Here is an 18,365-nt window from a genome sequence, read left to right on the forward strand (position 1 = left end):
TCTCTCTCTCTCTCTCTCTCTCTCTCTCTCTCTCTCTCTCTCTCTCTCTCTCTCTCTCTCTCTCTCTCTCTCTCTCTCTCTCTCTCTCTCTCTCTTTCTCTCTCTCTCTCTCTCACTCCCTAACCAAACAACCTGATGTTCTGGATGCTCTATTTCCCTTTAGTATGGTTGGCCAGCCTGAGAAATTTTGCAGTGGAATAAATTCCTTTCCATGTGACATTTGCTTCAGGAGGGAATAATCAATGATGGAGAGAGAAGATATGGTGCTGTCTGCAAACCCGGGGTCTTAAAAACAACATTAAATCCAAATTGATCGTATTACAGTTTTTCTCAATTGCTAAAACACAATTTCTGAAACCTTGCTCCATTTCCTGAAAACATTAAACACAAAACCTCATCTTCAAGCACTATTTACAAAACCTCTGACTCCTCTTGCAAAATGAAACTTTTGCCTCAAAACAAAAAATCAAACACTGCTCAAAATCAAACACTGCTCTCAAATCATAAACAAAGTGATCAAAATGATATACACTATCAAGCAGTCAGTAAACAATACACCAAAAAATAGAAAACATTGTTCAAAACATATAGTTCTCGAAAGATATCTATGGACTGCTATTCTGTTTAGACTTACCTGTGACACCTTACTGTACCATCAAAAAGTTCAGGGAGAAGTACATTTTTAATCTCAAAACAAATTTCATATTTTTCCGTCATTGTCTTTTGATGAACGAAAACATGTTCTATCATAGTAGCTCGAAATTGATCAGAAATTACTACTCTGCTTTGCTCTTTGCAATTTTTTTGTGTTCTTCCTCCTCCTTGTACCCCTATTTTTACAGCACTGTACCCTGCATCTCACAAACTTGTCCTTTGTCTCTGTGATACTGTAATTCTTGTTCTTTGTTGATATGAACCTGCAACCAGTCAAATTCTATTGAGTACTGTAAACAAATGGAAAGCACAATGTTCAGGGCCATACAATTTGTTCATTGTACAGTATACAGCCTACAATGTACTGTACTACAGTATACAATACTAAAGGGGACACAAATTAAAGGAGTAAACGTGATCAGTGTGCTTCTTCTTGTCTTTGGGCATCATTTGAAAAAGGTTAAATCAGTTTTGAGTGGCTGTGTTCAATCAATGACGTGTGTTCTCTATTTGTATGGATGACGTGTGCATTAGAGTGCAGAATGTGTTTTGAGAATGAGAATGTGTTTAGAGTTTTGCTGAAAAGTCTAAGTAAGATCTGCAAATTGTGTTTTACCATGTGAAATGGTTTAAAGTATTGACAACAGACTGCACAATTAGCTAAATGAGTTCAGGCAACTGAGAACTTTATTCAGCCAATGGGTTTTAGTGTTTTAGCAATTGAGAAAAACTGTAACAATCTTCATGGTTGTTGTTCTGAATGGATTTTTTTTTTAAATGTGTATTTTTATATGGATTTTAAATATTTGTAATTTTTTAATTTATTGTATTTTTAATTTATTGTATTTATTTTTTGGTATTAATTTCTTTTTAAAAGACTTTTGAATTATAGTATATCACTGTTTCCACACATACATTAAGCAGCAAAAACTTTCATCATTGATAATATTAAGAAATGTTTATTGAGCAGCAAATCAGCATATTAGAATGATTTCTGATGGATCATGTGACACTGAAGACTGGAGTAATGATGCTGAAAATTCAGCTTTGTCATCATAGGAATAAATCTTAAAATATATTCAAATAGAAAACAGTTCTTTAAAATTGTAATAATATTTCGCAATATGACATTCAATTATATTCACTAAATTTCAATGCAAAAATTTAAAAATCTTAAAACAAAGATACATTTTTAAAATTTTTAAAAATCCCCACACTTTCTTATGATATGACATTGTGGGTCAAATCAAAGATTATCATGGGGCAACTTTGGCTTATGTTACAGTCAGAAATACATAATTATTATGGAAGTAATGTCATTTAATATTGAGTTTCAGTACGTACTGTTCGTGGTATATGTCAGGTGAACTGAATCTCTTTGAATGCAACTAATGAAGTACTTTCTGTGAAAATTAGAGACAATCTGTGTAATTTCCTTTTTCTTAATGTGTAATGTGTAATTAACTGGCCACATAATTCATAATTCATAAATCTGCCATTACAAACATGACTGAAAACTGAACTTGAGCTATAACTTTGTGTTCAACTTTACTAAACTTTTTACTAGTGTCCTATATTTCAGAAACGACGGTGGTGGAGGAAGCAGAAGCCTTGGGTCAGTCTAGAGTTTACTTTTCATTCTGATGCAACAAAAGTAAGATGAAAAAGGCATTTAATTCTCTTGGGAACCCCATACTCACCAACACACACTTCGGAAAGCCTTTATGTCTAACATGTCTACAGGAATGGTGAAATTTTAATCCAGGATGACATTTCAGATAACTTTTGTTTCTGATCTCACTCTTATCTGCTAGAAACAGTATATTCTCCCAGGTGTACCCATTAAAATATCTATAGCTCCGAACAACATATGCATCTCACACCACATCATTTTTTTGACCCATTTTGGCTAGTATTTTCCTCTGTTTTTTTTTTTTTTTTTTTGGCATGTGCTTTCACACACTACAAGCGATCTGGTATTTTGATCATTTAGCCATTCAGTTTGTAGTTTTTGTGGATTCTCAAGTGTTTAGGACTGCAAACGCCACAATAATTTTATTTTATTTTACATGCTAACAAACCAGTTATAGTCCTTATGTAGTGACTTTTTAGCCATTTTAAAGAAATCAACAGTGTGGTTTGAGGTATGAATGTGAGTAGCTTATGTTGGGAAAATCTCTTAAAGTAAAGTTTACAGCAGAACTTATTTTACTCACAAACTCTTACAACCACTTAGGAATTTCCATTAGGAAATTCCTTTAACACATAGCACAGCCTGATCTCATTAGTATGCTATGTAACATTCGCACATTATAAATAAACAGAATAAAATATAAATAAAAAATCTGTAAATGTTGCACATCTCTAAAGTTATTCCTTCTTATATTTTAGGTTTATATTTTACTCATATTTTAAAGTGTAACTTCGCCATTTTTCAACCCGCTTTGTATTGTTACAAAAACTTACTCTCGCTGAATCATACTAGATACAAGTGGACACCATTATATCTAAAAGTTTCCAAATTTACTACTAAAGCAAGGCATGATTTGAGTCTGAGTTGAGGTTTTCCTACTTGTTTGGCATAAGGGAAAACCCCAGCCCCCAGTTTTCTCTAGTTAGCACCGATTTCTGTAATTTTCCCCCTGTAATGTATTGGCAAATAAATAATGTATGTTTCCAATGTCTATTCAAAAGGGAGTGTTCAAGAGAAAAACAGTTTAAAAACAGTGCAATTCTGTTTGGTGACACTAGTGTTACACAAATGACACAATTCACTTAAAATCAGCAGATCATAAAACTGGATGTCAATCCGCATTCATAAAAGTTCAGTTGTCTCAACACGAGCTCGTTCCCTTCTGATTTCTCTGTGTATTATGTAGGCTTACTCATTAGCAACACAACAAAAAGGTCAAAGCAAGTGAAAAGAAAATTACCCGAGAGGTTAGGGCTAGATAGAGCCAAGAAAATTACAATTGTAAATTAGCTTTGATATCCCTCGTCAAAAGCAACCTTTATTAGAAGACAACAACCTTTTTACCAGACGCTTTGGATGGTAAATGTAAATGAATTATCTGGTATTTGGCACTGATGTTTCAACAAATAAGAGGATTCCTACTCACCCAGAGGATGTGGGCTGCATTTTTCATGTAATGGTTTCCATCCCATCACCATGAAGCTTTGGCCCTCAGAAACACCTTATTTTCTTCTCTACTTCTTCCTGGTTTTTATCTCAGCGTGCCATACTAGCATACGTGTTGGTAGAAATGGCGACCATTTTTGTTCCTCCCACTTGGCACCCAGCAAAGATGCATGAAACCTCAAGAGGAGGCTTGACTCACACCTAAGGCCTACTCATCCTCATCACTCATGCCATAAATTTCCATTAAGGCATCAGAAAAGGTCTTCTTGTGACATCACGTAGCTCACATCTGAAAACCTCTCTGCGCATATGCTTTTCTCATTTGTATAGCACAGCTCCCCTTGACTCCATCAATCCTTATTTTTATGATTAAATAATTCCTCTCTAGGGCTCTTCTCAACCACTTCACTGTGTTCGGCGTCATTGTACACCACATAATGTTGTTACTTTGATTGCAGCTTCCTTTCAACCCCATTGCACAGCATTTAATGAACACTGACAGGAATGCTCATAGGTTGCAGAGAAGTTTCAGGTTCGCTATTCATTCGTTAAGCTTCAAGTTACCGTAATTTAATTGCTCAATATGAAGTTAATATATACTTATCGCTATGCAACAAGGCTGACTGCTTTTTAACAGGTAGATGCTCAAAACTCATGGCTAAAGTCCCGTTAACACCTAACGATAATGATAAAGATTCTAAAATTGTTTCTAAATACTTTATAAAAGAATAGCAGAGTCTACACCACAACTAACGATAATGACAATTATATCATTGGAATCACTTTATGAACTATTTTTTTTTTTCAGCTGATGAATGATTAAAAAATTGACTGCTCATCAAAATCCAGTCTGCTTTAAGAGCTCGAGCATTTAATGCGGCAGACCACAAAACAGCAGCATTCTTGGAATAAACAGAAAGATATCATCTGCCTGTGTGAACGTGAATATAGTTATCTTTATAGTTATTATTCTTGGTGTGAACGGGCCTTAAGACTGGATGCAATTGTCGTTTTTCATTTTTAACCGTGCTAACTTTTATTGCATAGGCTACATTAAAGGATGGTTGGGATTTATTATCTAATTTTGCTCTCCGTTTTCTAACACATCTTTCCACTTGTGTCTCATTTCCTCATACTCCATTATTCATAAAGATATTAGTGCCATGTAAAAGATGATTTTTATAAGCTGTCGGGAATCCACCAAGGAAGTGAGAGCTCTGAGGGGTGACGCTGTTGCATATGTCAAAAAGTAAGCCGGCCGAACATCGAGAAAAGATTCATTGTCCCCTCTTCCATCTCGCTCAGAAGACTCTCAATCTGATTATATGAAACAACATCAGTGCGGTCGCAAACACAAAGGCATAACTGTCTCGGCTACCCGTCTCTGTAGTGGGAATGAATTCGGAGATGCATCGCTCAAGCCCGGTGGAAATAAGAACCCATTTAGCCCCAGCTTTCCCTCACAATGCCTGAATTCATCCCCATTTAGTAGAGAAGCCTTTAACGGGAGTCCAACAGCATATTAATGCAGTATTTATGATTGGCCTATTTAGGCTTCGCAGAGTCCAAAGTGCCCTCATTAGCCTCTCATTAACACAGGACAAAGAGCAGAGATGTTAATAAATCCTTAATTGAATTACATTCCTCCCTCTGGAGAAAAACGATGAGAGGAAAAATGGGGAGGTTTGGTGCTAAAATGATTAACACGATTTTAATGACCATAATTCAGTGGCATTTTACTGGCGGTTTTTCATAGCACATCAAGAAAATGTGCCTTTACTATAAATAATACAAAATAATTATAAGTACAATAAAAAATACAGCTGTCATGTATTATTTGTTATACATGAGAGGCTAACATGTCATCATAAAAAGTGCCACATTTAAAAAATGATATATCATATATCAATATTTACAAGTTAATGTAGTTCAAATACATTAATTTCTAGTATTCTGCCTATGATTATTTTTAATTGTTGGATTATGTGCACAAGTGTAGTCATATTCAACATGACATTACTATTATGTGTATGTATTTATTTACTGATTGATTGTTGTCTGGTTTTCATGCTGAATGCATATTCCTGGCCATATTTTGAACAATAAGAATTAGTGTATGTTATTCCAAGAAAAAAAAAAAAAGGTAACACTTTAGTTTAGGATCCAGTTCTCACTATTACCTAGTTGCTTAGCATGCATATTACTAGGATATTGGATATTTATTAGTATTTATAAAGCACATACTAATGCCTTATTCTGCATGACCATATTCTACATCCTTAATCCCACCCAATAACTAAACTTAACAAACATCTTACTAACTATTAATAAGCTGTAATTATGAGTTTATTGAGTGTTTATCTAAAGTGTGATCAAAAATAAAAAGTCTTTGTAATTTTTCCCTTTCGGTTGATGTCATTCAGCACATGTGGGCAACCGGATAGTTTTAACCAATTGTGAAATAGCTAGGGATTATTTTAGCTGTAGTATGTATCACCCACCCACTTTTCACTTTTCCATTGCATTCCTGAATCAAGAACCGCTCTATATTCCTCCTAGTTGTTTCACTCAGAAATATCCCAAGTAAAATACATTTTTGCGGTCATGGCCCTTTTTTGAGAATTTCCTCAGTTGAAAAAGTGTTAAAATGGCTTTTGACACATATGAAGTCTGTAATAAAACAATTGCTTTAGGTTTTTGAGGGCAACATTGTCTTATGGCCAAAATAGGTTTTCATATTGGAAGATTAAGTGATATTAAACATGTACTAGACTTTCTATCATTCTTAGGGTCACGTATGTAGTGGTTAATGCCATTTAGTAATAAAATAACAACATGTTAGTCTTTCACCTTACTAAGTTCAACCCATATCAGTAAAGGTTTGTCTTGTTAAAATGCCATATTGATTTTTGTAGCTATAAAGCAGTGCAGTGAAATTGTTACTGCAAAATTCAAACCATTTCTGCACATCTATCTTAATGTCATTAAATGTAAACCAGACTTCCAGGTGTTCCTGTATCTGTATTTTTTTTTTCATCATCATATAATCTGCATTTTATAAAGCTATAATCTAGTCTCATAAAAATATGTATATGATTTCTCAAATCCCATCTCGGTGCAAGTGCGACTGCACCTTGTTTGTGTTTGCCTCCTTGCTGGTTGCCTACAGCTGGGTTTTAATGAAAGTGTCCACTGACGTTTTCAGAAAGACATATGTGAGAGTCTGTAGCCTACCTAATCTTTTTCTGCCGTAATCACACTAGTCCGGCATATTTATTGAGGAAATACAGTTCTGTCCTCTCCACAGTGTGGTATATCATTATGGGAAAGATTTAACTGTAGAATACAGCTTCCGTCTCATTGGCTCTCACAATCCTGCTCTCGCTGGATGCCTTCAGTTTCAAGTTGCTAGAAAAGAAGTTTTGTAATGAGGCAAGAGAACATGAATGTCTCTTGATCTAATGGAGGAAGTCAGGTGCTGCATTTGCCTGTTGTGGGGTGGAGCAGAGAATGGTGGTAAAGAGTGGGTGGGGGGTTACAACATGAAATGGCAGGTTGGCGTTTACACTAGATTAATGAGCTAGAGGAATGATGTTCCTTATCACTGCACTGCACATGTTTCTAAATTAATGCAAAAGAAGGTGCACGCTCTCTCTCTCTCTCTTCCCCCCTCTCTTTTTTCTTGTTCACTTCATTCCTTCTGGTAGTGTTTGCATCAGCCAGTGCATTTGAATCCAACCAGCCCCCTCTGTTTTCATCTCCCTCCACTTAGTGCTCACCATAACAAGGCCTGCAGAATGGACCAATGGGAACTAAATTGAAGAGTGCTTGTTTTCTTACAATGCTTGCAAGGCAGATATGTTACCCTGGACCACAAAACCAGTCACATGGGTCACAATTTTGAAATTGAGATTTATACATAATATGAAAGCTGAATAAATAAGCTTTCTATTGATGTATGGTTTGTAAGGATAGGACAATATTTGGCCGAGATACAACTATTTGAACATCTGGAATCTGAGGGTGCAAAGAAATCTAAACATTGAGAAAACTGCCTTTAAAGTTGTCCATTTATGTTCGCGATTGTGCTGCATTCACTCACAAAAATAAATGTTTTATATATTTATGGTAGGAAATTTACAAAATGTCTTCATGGAACATGATCTTTACTTGATATCCTAATGATTTTTGGCATAAAAGAAAAATCGATAATTTTGTCCCATACAATGTATTGTTGGCTATTGCCACAAATTTACCCGTGCGACTTATGACTGGTTTTGTGATCCAGGGTCACATATATTGATAGGCTATTCCTCCAATATTCAGGTTTGGGGTTTGTTCTAAACCTCTGACATGATTGCTGAAAGGGATAGTACAAAAATTAAATATCTGTCATTAATTACTTACCCACATGTCGTTCCAAACCCATAAGAACTTTGTTCATCTTCGGGAACATCAATGAAGATATTTTCGATGAAATCCGAGAGCTTTCTGATCCCTCCATAGACTGCAACGCCATTTTCAAGGTCAAGAAAGCCATCGTTAAAATATTCCATGTGATTACAGTGGTTCAACCTTAATGTTATGAAGCGATGAGAATATTTTTTGTGCACAAAAAAACTAAAATAACGACATTTAACGTATAGACTTCATCAGGCTTTGATTTGTAGATTTTCTTATTGTTGTTGTAATCTTTATTTTTAATAGGCCTATGAAAAGTTAAAAATTTCCATTTGACTTACGCTACGGAATGTGAAGTATTCTAAATGCAACCAACTGCAAAGTCCTTGCAATATTTGCGTACAGAATTCCAATTTGATGAACAGTAAGTTCAAAACCACATTTATTTGAAACAGAAATCTTTTGTAAGATTATAAATGTTGTTGCTGTCAATGGTGATCGATTTAATTAATCTCTGAAAGAAGTATCTATTATGCTTATCTATTATTTCAAAAATACACTAAAATATGTAATAATATGAAATATTACAATGAAATGTTTTATAGTTTATAATAACTGTTCTATATTTTTCAGTCTTCAGTGTCAGAAATTTTCATAATATACGGTAACACTTTATTTTACAATTTCCTTGCTACATGTTACTTGTACTTACCATAGTAATAACAGTAAAATATGCATAATTACATGCAACTAACCCTCAACCAAACCCTATGCCTAACCCTAACCCTATAGTAAGTACACGTAGTTGCTTAATATTACTCAGTACTTAAATATATAATTACACTGTAACAATGACACCTTAAAATAAAGTGTAACCTAATATACTGATTTAATGTTCAAGAAACATTTCTTAATATTATTAACGTTGAAAACAGTTGTGCTGCTTAATATTTTTGTGGAAACCACAATACAGTTTTTTTTTTTCAGAATTCTTTGATGAGTAGAAAGTTCAAAAGAACCACATTTATATGAAACAGAAATCTTTTGTAAGATTATACATGTCTTTGCTGTCACTGGTGATCAATTTAATTCATCCTTTCTGAATGAAAGTATTTCTTTCTTTTAACAATGGAAAACAAAAGTACTGACTTTTAATGGAACAATAGCTTAAAGGGTCAGTTCACCCAAAAATAAAAATTCTGTCAGTAATTACTCACCCTCATATTGTTCCAACCCCATAAGACTTTCATTCATCTTCAGAACACAAATTAAGATATTTTTTTATGAAATCTGTGAGCTGTCTCACTCCTCCATAGGCTTCTATGGGATCGAAACTTGCCGGCCCAGAAAATGTACTGTAGTAAAGACATTGTTAAAATAGTCCAAGTGACTACAGTGGCTCAACCATAAGTTTATCAAGTGACGAGAATACTTTTTGTGCGCGAAACCCCCCCAAAAATAACGACTTTATTCCACTTAATGAATAAATTCAATAATGCTGTAGTCATTTTCTTCTGTGTGGGCCTGAGTGAATTCACGTAGTGTAACAGCGCAGCGCTTCTGGATTGTACGTCACCACGTAGGCTCACTATTGGGTGACGCTGGTCATGTGTGTGATGCGTGAGCCACATAACACAGAAGCACTGTGCTGTTACACTACGTGAATTCACTCAGGCCCACACAGAAGAAAATGAATAGTTGAATCAATTTTGGGTTTTTTTTTGCGCACAAAAAGTATTCTCTCGCTTGATAAACTTATGGATAAACCACTATAGTCACTTGGACTATTATAACAATGTCTTTTCTGGGCCGGCAAGTTTCGATCCCATAGAAGCCTATGGAGGAGTGATCCAGCTCTCAGATTTCATAAAAAATATCTTAATTTGTGTTCCGAAGACGAACAAAACTCTTACAGGGTTGGAACAACATGAGGGCGAGTATTTTCATTTTTGGGTGAACTAACCCTTTAATATAGATTATATTTTTGGTTACTAAAATAGTGAAACAGACCAAGCAGCACCTGACTCTGTTTCTGTCACTGTGGCAGTAAGGCCTATAGCCAAAAGAATGTGAAATGGGTGCCTGGTGCTCTGCATTGTGTAATTCTCTGCTCCACTGAAGACAGACTGGACATTGGATTTGAAGAATGAAAGCTCACTGCACTGAAACAATAATACAGATGGCTTCTCTTTTTTTCATCCTTCAGCTGTGGATATATGTCCACTCCTGTGTCTTACTTTGTTGGCTTCCCTGCTCAAATGATTATTGATAAAGCAATTGCTTTCTGAGGACTAACAACGGGAGTCAGAACCAATCTCTTTTATTCAACACTGTGATTGGATTTGTAGGGCCTACACGGCTGTTGAGGATTTATCGAGCAGAGCACATGGCAGATATAAGAGATTCTCTTTCAAGAACCCCCAGATTGTAGCATCTTTCAAGTCTGTGAAGACCTGCTATAAAGAATTGCAAACAAAATATGAAAGAAAGGGTTCGCAGTACTGCATTTAAATGTAAAAGGGTTCAAAGGGTCATTCAGCTTCTCAGGTCCAGTTGTCAGTCACAGGCTAAGTATTCTCACAACATCTAACTTAGTCAATCTACAACGGTGAATCAATTACGGTTGTTTCAGATAGAGAAGAGTAGGCTTTTAAGACCTTGATTAAATGTCAACTCTGATTACTTCACAGCTGATGTATCTATTCCTGTCAGGAGTGGACATCTGATGCTGATCTGTAGAACAATGGTCTTTTGCATCACTTAGAAGTTTTGTCCCCTTTATTTTAAGCTAGAGGGACATTGTGTTTGATTGTGTTACAGCTGTCGCTCAAAGATGCTTCTCTTGATATCTTTAGCAATAGCATTTAGCCCATAGATCATCTCGAAAATGTAGAAGATCCATTTGAGTTTGTCCTGCACTGTATGTGTAATGATTCAGGTCTGTGTTCCTTTGTCATGTCCCGTGTTCATCTGTTCCCCATTATGTTGATTAGTCTCCCCAGGTGTTTCAGACTGACCACGCCCCCTTGTTATCTTGTTTAGCTTGTTTGTCCTTGTATTTAAGCCCTGTGTTTAAGTTCAGTCTTTGTGAGTTCTTGTTTCATTGTTGAGTGCTGTTCCTGGTTGTCCTGTCCCGAGTCATGTTCCCGGAATCTATGTTTGTAAAGTCTAGAGTCTATTTAATAAATTACACTGCATTTGGATCCCGCTTTCTCCTTGTCTCCGCCGCAGCATCACAGTATGGTTGTCATTTACTATAACCAATAACATTTCTAAGTTTTAATTGAATATTTTAGTACCTGAAATGTACCAAATTTTTTTTAGATTTGCCAACTTATTCGGGTTTACAGTGCAATCAATAGCATTTTTTTTTATGGCATATAATGTTGATTACCAAATGTTTTTTTTTACAAATAAAATAAAATAAAAAATCCACTCTTTTTTTAATTAAAAAATAGGTTATTGTGAGGCACTTACAATAGAAGTAGATAGGGCCAATTGTTGGAGGATTTAAAAGTTGAAATGTGAAGCGCCTTCAATTCTTTTGTTAAAACTTGTTTTATTTGAGCTATAAAGCTGTTTAAATCACTTTTTATTTTTTTATTTTTTTTAACAGTTGTTTCAGATTGGAATGGTGATTTTAAGTTTTATTAATATAACTAATTATATTAATATTCTATGCTACTTAGAAAAGATAAAAAAAAAAGTATTTTCCAACTTATTACAAATTATTGTGACATATTTACGAGTGAAACAGAAAATTTAATACAAAGAATAGAGGGTGTGGCTTATTTTTTCAGCTGGGAATTGATTGGGTCTAGAAAAGTAGGTGTTACACTCAGAAATGGAGGCAGATCTCAATGCATGTTTACAATCCACCCAAGCCATCAAACTGACGTCACCAGAGAAAGAACACCATTCCAGAGGGGAAGTACATTTTCAGATTTTGATTAATTTGATTAATTTGTTTTATTATTATTATTATTATTATTATTATTATTAGCATTAGCATTATCACAGATGACCTGCTCACCACAAGACACAAGGTAAATCTTGGGTAAATTTTGATTCCATGAGGACAGTATCTGTAAATATTTTAAAAAGTATTTTTTAAATATTTTATTCACCATTTATTGCCATTGTAAGTGGGCCAGTTTTAATAAACTTGCTTAACTTGTACTTGAACAGAATTTTCTTTTAAAGCACATGATGAGACAAAACATCTGAAACAAAAATCTGAGGAGGCATGACACTTTTGACTGTAAGATGCCGAAATATCAATCTAATTGTAATAAACATCAGAACTGTCATTTTTCATAAAATAAATTAAAGTGTAACTGAATGCTTAAATCGAATATCATTTTGCAGTGCACACACAAGCTGCACACGCCAACAAAATGGCACCGGTTGAAAATGCATCATTTTGATCAAGGTTACATTTCATTCCTTCGTCTCTCAACTGCTCATCTGAAGTGTTTGTGGGAGATGAAAAGAGGCTGAGCTCTTTGAAGCTGATTTTCTACTCCTGCAGCTCCCGTTATCTCTGCAGCTCAGCATTCTCTGGAGTTAAGAAAAAGAAGGAGACACACAGAGAGAGACAGGGACAGGGAGAGAAAGAGAGAGAATCTGATCTGTAATTGTAACCTACTCACTGAACTTCCCCCCTCACTTTCTTGTACCATCATCATCTGACCATCACATACATGGTGTGATCTTAAAGGAATAGTTCACCCAGAAATTAAAAGCAATTATTAAACAAATATTCTGTCACTATTTACTCACCCTCAGGCCCTTCCAGACCCACATGCTGTTATTGTTTCAGTGGAACAGTGAAGGAGTATTTTTGAAGAATCTTCACACAGTTCTTTCCTATACAACAACATCTGTCAACTTCAATAAGGACAAAAATGCAAATTTTGAAATGCATTTTCAAATGCAAATATGTTAGCCAATCATATGCAAACAAGTTAACCAATCAATGGGTATTTACACTGAAGTCAGACACGCCCCTTCCAAAAGAGAAGGCAAAACAATCCGTTAAACAATGGCAAGAAATATAATAAAAGTAGTCCATATGAAACGTATTGCATGTCTTCAAAAGCCTTGAAAAAAGTACCCTTTAACATACATTTGAAAAAGAGTATTACAGTAATATCCTTTAACAGAATATACTTGTGTGACCAGAATGTAATGTTTTCAAACACTTAAACATTTAACATTCTATTTAGCATGGCATATCTCTATTCACATTGTATATAACATACCTGCACATACATATATTGTCCATTGTCTATTTTTATTTATTTATTCATATTTATTTTTAATCCGTTATTTTATTTTTATTATCTGGCTTGTCGCTTTCACTCTGCCTGTGCACTGGAAGCTTCTGTCACCAAGACAAATTTTGATTAGTTGCATTAATTGCAAAAGTGTTATAGCTTAAATTTATATTAAATGAAATTAGCTTTAGAGAGCTTCTTTGACCCATTTAAGTAAGACTTATATATTATATCTATTATCTTTGAAATATGGTTAAGTGTTCTACCAAATATACTGACAAGTTTATGGTAAACTAAAATATACTCAAAAGCAATTTCTATTGAAACTTGTATGTCATGTATTCAAATGCATAGTTCTATCATGAAACTCTAGATGGCGGAGGCTGATGGGTCTTCAATCTGCTAGCAATCACATCATTCTGTAGAGGGCACAGCTGATTGGTTCCTGTTGCATCAAAAGCCAATGAGCTTGCTGCTCAACTTTCAAATATTTGGTCAGTGTTTGCTGTAGTGGTTTGCAGTGGCCTTTCAGAAACCCTCCACCTTCCCCAGCGTACCTGCAAAAGGTAATTCATGTATGCTTTGTACAGCAGCAGCATGTCTTGCTTGCTCACAGCAGCATTTCGTGTATGTATTGGCAGTAGCAAGTCCATGTACTTGCTCTGCAGCAGCGTAGCAGATCTGTTCTACCAAGACCAAACATATTAACATCGTCATATCCATTACCATGCCAAACACAAAAATATATTTATAACATAATGTGTAATGTGTTAGCAACGTGTTGCACAGACAGGACAGGTTCATTAAAGGGGTCATAAATTGAGATCTAAAATTGTCATTGATCTTTTGACATGTAAGAGGTCATTATACTATAAAAACATCCTGTAAGTTTCAGAACTCAAAACTTCCTTGTTAGTCCAAAAACAGCTTGTATTGAAACCAAGCTCTGAAAATGACTCGTTTTTAAGACCAATTCTGATTTTTTTACATTATGACGTAAACGTGCGCCTGTCTTTCGTCTCACTATTACGTCATAATGGGACAAAATCCTGATCAGCAGAATCAGATCAACACCTACTTCTACATCGTCGTGTCTTTGGCCCCACCCACTGGTGCGCTAGTGAGATGAGAAGGAGAGAAAATAGAAACAGGATCACTAGACTAAAAATAACATTACCGTCAAAAGGATTCTAATGCTAAAGTGGTTATTTATTTCCTATTATGTGAATGTCTCTGTAGAGTATCATTTGTTTGTTCGGTATATTTCACCGTGGATTCTTTGGTAAAACAGTCACAATTTCAACCCGTGTAAGCAACCATGCAACTTCAATGCCTAATCTGTGATCAGTGATTTCTGATATGTAATGAATGTGTTATGTTCAAGAAAAGACACACAAACACTGCTTTGGCAGAATACTACTTTTACTTACTGAAACTTCAGCAGCCACAGAATACGGAACCCCTCAGAGCATGACTTCACAACAGTATTACGACAACAGATGAATTACGATAACAGATAACAATGAAGAACTGGTTAACAACCACGACAGCATGAAAATAATCTGTTATGTAAATTGTGACTAAATTATATATAGAAAGTAATCAAATAACCCTCCCTTTATTTTCCCTGGAGCTGCCAATCACATAGCGCAAGTTTATCAGTGACTGAAATCTGGACTCTAGCCAAAACTCCAGTGTTATAGTCAATGACACTGTCTACACTGGACAATGAATCTCTTATTTACATAGTGTTTGCACTGTTCATGAGAGTGCAGAAATCGAGTTGCAATGACAAAATCACTGCATTCATGCACTCAACAGACAAATTTCTGTCATCAGCTACAATGCTCATCGCTGCAACCTTTCATGCGACAGAATAAGTAAATGTAATGCTTTATTACATGGCGTGGTTGAATTCTAATGTAGAATGCTAAGTATAACACACCGTTGCCATGAAAAACAGAGCGTTGCTATGGACGCAGGATTCTAACCGTAGAGACGGAACGGACTATTTACTTTAGCGGAAGCAATACAATCGTTTTTAAATCAATAAACTCCTTTTTAAATGTAAAAGAGAGTTGACATGAAAAACCCTCCGCTTCGCGTCGGGGTCCTGATCAGCCTGTTGGGGTTGTATTCGTATAACAACCGCCTCGCTCTACATTATCCCTTACATAATGAACACTTTTCATGATTAGTTAATCTTGACAGCTGTAATAGTAAGGATTTTGAGAGAGTTCCACCTGTAATACTTATGTAACATGCAAATATGTTAGCCAATCAGTGGGTGTTTACACTGAAGTCAGACACAGCAGACACGCCCCTTCCAACAGAGCATTCAAGTCAGAGGACTAAAGTTAGGTTAGGGAATTGCCTTTTATTCCTGTCAAAATAACATTATAAGTGCACCTCAGGAAACATAAAAAATGCAGTTCATGACCTCTTTAATATTTTATTACCTTCAAGGTCATTTAAAATTTTTTTTTGGGATTTGAAGTACTAATGTACACATTCAATACAATTAAGCACACCTCTTTTTCACAAGGGAAACGTCATTGGTTCTTTATTTGATTATTTGCAACTTGATGACGTTATACACAAAGCTATTCCATACAGAAGACTTGGAATATAGCCCAAAAGTTTGGACCACTTTTGTCCTTATTGGAGCTTGACAGACTGTTGTTGAATAGAAAATGTCTGTGTGATTATTTAAAAATTCTGCAGCTTTTAATAAAATTACTATGAAAAGAGGTGTTTTTAACTACTGCACAATAACATAGTAACTCACTGGTTGTTTGTTTACATTTAATATGTCTGTTTTAATTATGCGGTGATGCTTGGATATCATTGCAGAACAGATGGGTTGATAGATGAATGAGAGCAGTGGGATATACATTATTGATTGCACAGTTTGCCAAGGTTAAAATGTTTTGAAGTATGCATCTACTTCCTTTGTGGAAAAGGCTCATGTTTCATGAGCTATTCTCCATTAGGACCCCATTAGGCGGATAGGTGATGGCCATACTGTAACTGACCTTGATTGATTCCGGCACTGAGTGATTGTGTGTGTGATTGTGTGTGTGTTGAGAAGTGAGAAACTGACTGATGAACTCATGTGATGATGTGCCGTTTAGCCTTGGATGGATTTTAAGGAAATGAACACCTCGGAAACTTTTGACTCTTAACCCTCAAATACCCGAACATAGAAAAAAAACTGTTATATATATTCTTTTTCACCTTTTACATGTTGTTGTAGGAGACCCCTAATCCATTAAATGTAATATTGTTGGGTATGGCCTGTTGGGTAGAATTTCAGTGATTTCACTCACTGTCTGAACAAATGTAGAGAAGATCTAAGGGTGTTGGTGTAGCCTTTACCACAGTGTCTGCAGCGTCCTCTTTTTTGTTCATATCTTCTGGCACAAACTTTCGTAAATACTCCAATGGTGTATGAAGGGAGACGGCATCATTAGTGATATCCTGCCCTGAAAAATCAGTGTTGGGAATGATAAAAGCCTTCATCAGCCAGTGATGCCTGTCAGGGGGCATGGTCTGTGTTCTTGAATGGCTTGATTTTGTTGGCATTATGTCCACATAATCATAAGTTTGGTGGTCATTGGGGTGTTTATTTTCCTTTTCCAGTTAACAGGCATCTCCACATTCCTCTTCATCACTTGTATCAGAATCCATTTAAAAATCACTGCTCCCATTTTGGACCGCATCAGTGACGTCATACACCTTGTAGAATCAGATAATACAGTCTTTTCTGGCTGGTGGAATTCTGAAATAAAAAATAAAATAAAATAAAAAAACACTGGTTGTTTTCCATATCCCAGTCATACTTACACATTATAAAGAATTCACACATTTCACAGAATTCACACAATACTGTCTGGCTAGCTTGTGCCCTCTACTTATCATGAGTAATATAAGTAGAGGGCACAAGCTGTGCCCCCCCCACACACACACACACTCCAGAACATTATCACCTCTCCCACATGCAGCAAGCAGATATTTGGCCAAACAAGCAAAGCCCACAAAAGAAAACACAACCAGTTAAGTATATTTTATAAATGATAAGATACAGATAGTTTCAAATATTGCTGCACAAATACTTTAAAATTCTCAAAGAAATAATTTATTCCTTAATTCAACTTGAACTTATCAAGTACCTTAATATCTGCATGATCTATACATATTACTAATCACATAAGATAATATTTTGGACATTTTACGTACTTGGATGTTGATTTATTCAGTCCAGTAAAACAAGATGATGTGCTTTAAGGCAAGGTCGCAGGTTGTGTGAGTTCATGGACAGGTGAACAGGCCTATTCACAAACAATTCCATCCAATAGCATTGCAGAGCTGAACAATAGGACCTATTAGTTGTGTAAATGTGAACTTAGAGAGAAAAAAAAACATATGCAGGTTTATTTTAGAAGTACTAAGATTGATGTTGTAATATTAAAACAGTGGGCCTTACAGGGTTAAAGGAATAATTCACCCAAAACTGAAAATTGTGTCTTAACAAACCTGAATGACTTTTATTTTGAAAGATATTTAAAAAACAAACAAACACTTTTGTCCAAAGTGAATTGAAAGTCAGTGAAATATTTTTCAAAATATCTTTGTGTGTGTGTGTTCCACAGATGAAACAATGTCATACAGGTTTGGAATGGCATGAAGGTGAGTCAATTATGACACCACTTTCATTTTTAGGTGAACTATCCCTTTAAGATTGACCTCTGAAACACTGCCCTCCATGATTAAAACTCTCAGTTGAATATGATGAAACACATTTCACCCACGAAAGCACTAAACATCGGATTCGAGGACGTCACGCGGATGTCTAAGAAAAATGATCCCAATTCATAATGGCATCAACTTCT

Source organism: Abramis brama (genome assembly GCF_963993115.1).
Source record: "Abramis brama genome assembly, chromosome: 16".
Classification (NCBI taxonomy): domain Eukaryota; kingdom Metazoa; phylum Chordata; class Actinopteri; order Cypriniformes; family Leuciscidae; genus Abramis; species Abramis brama.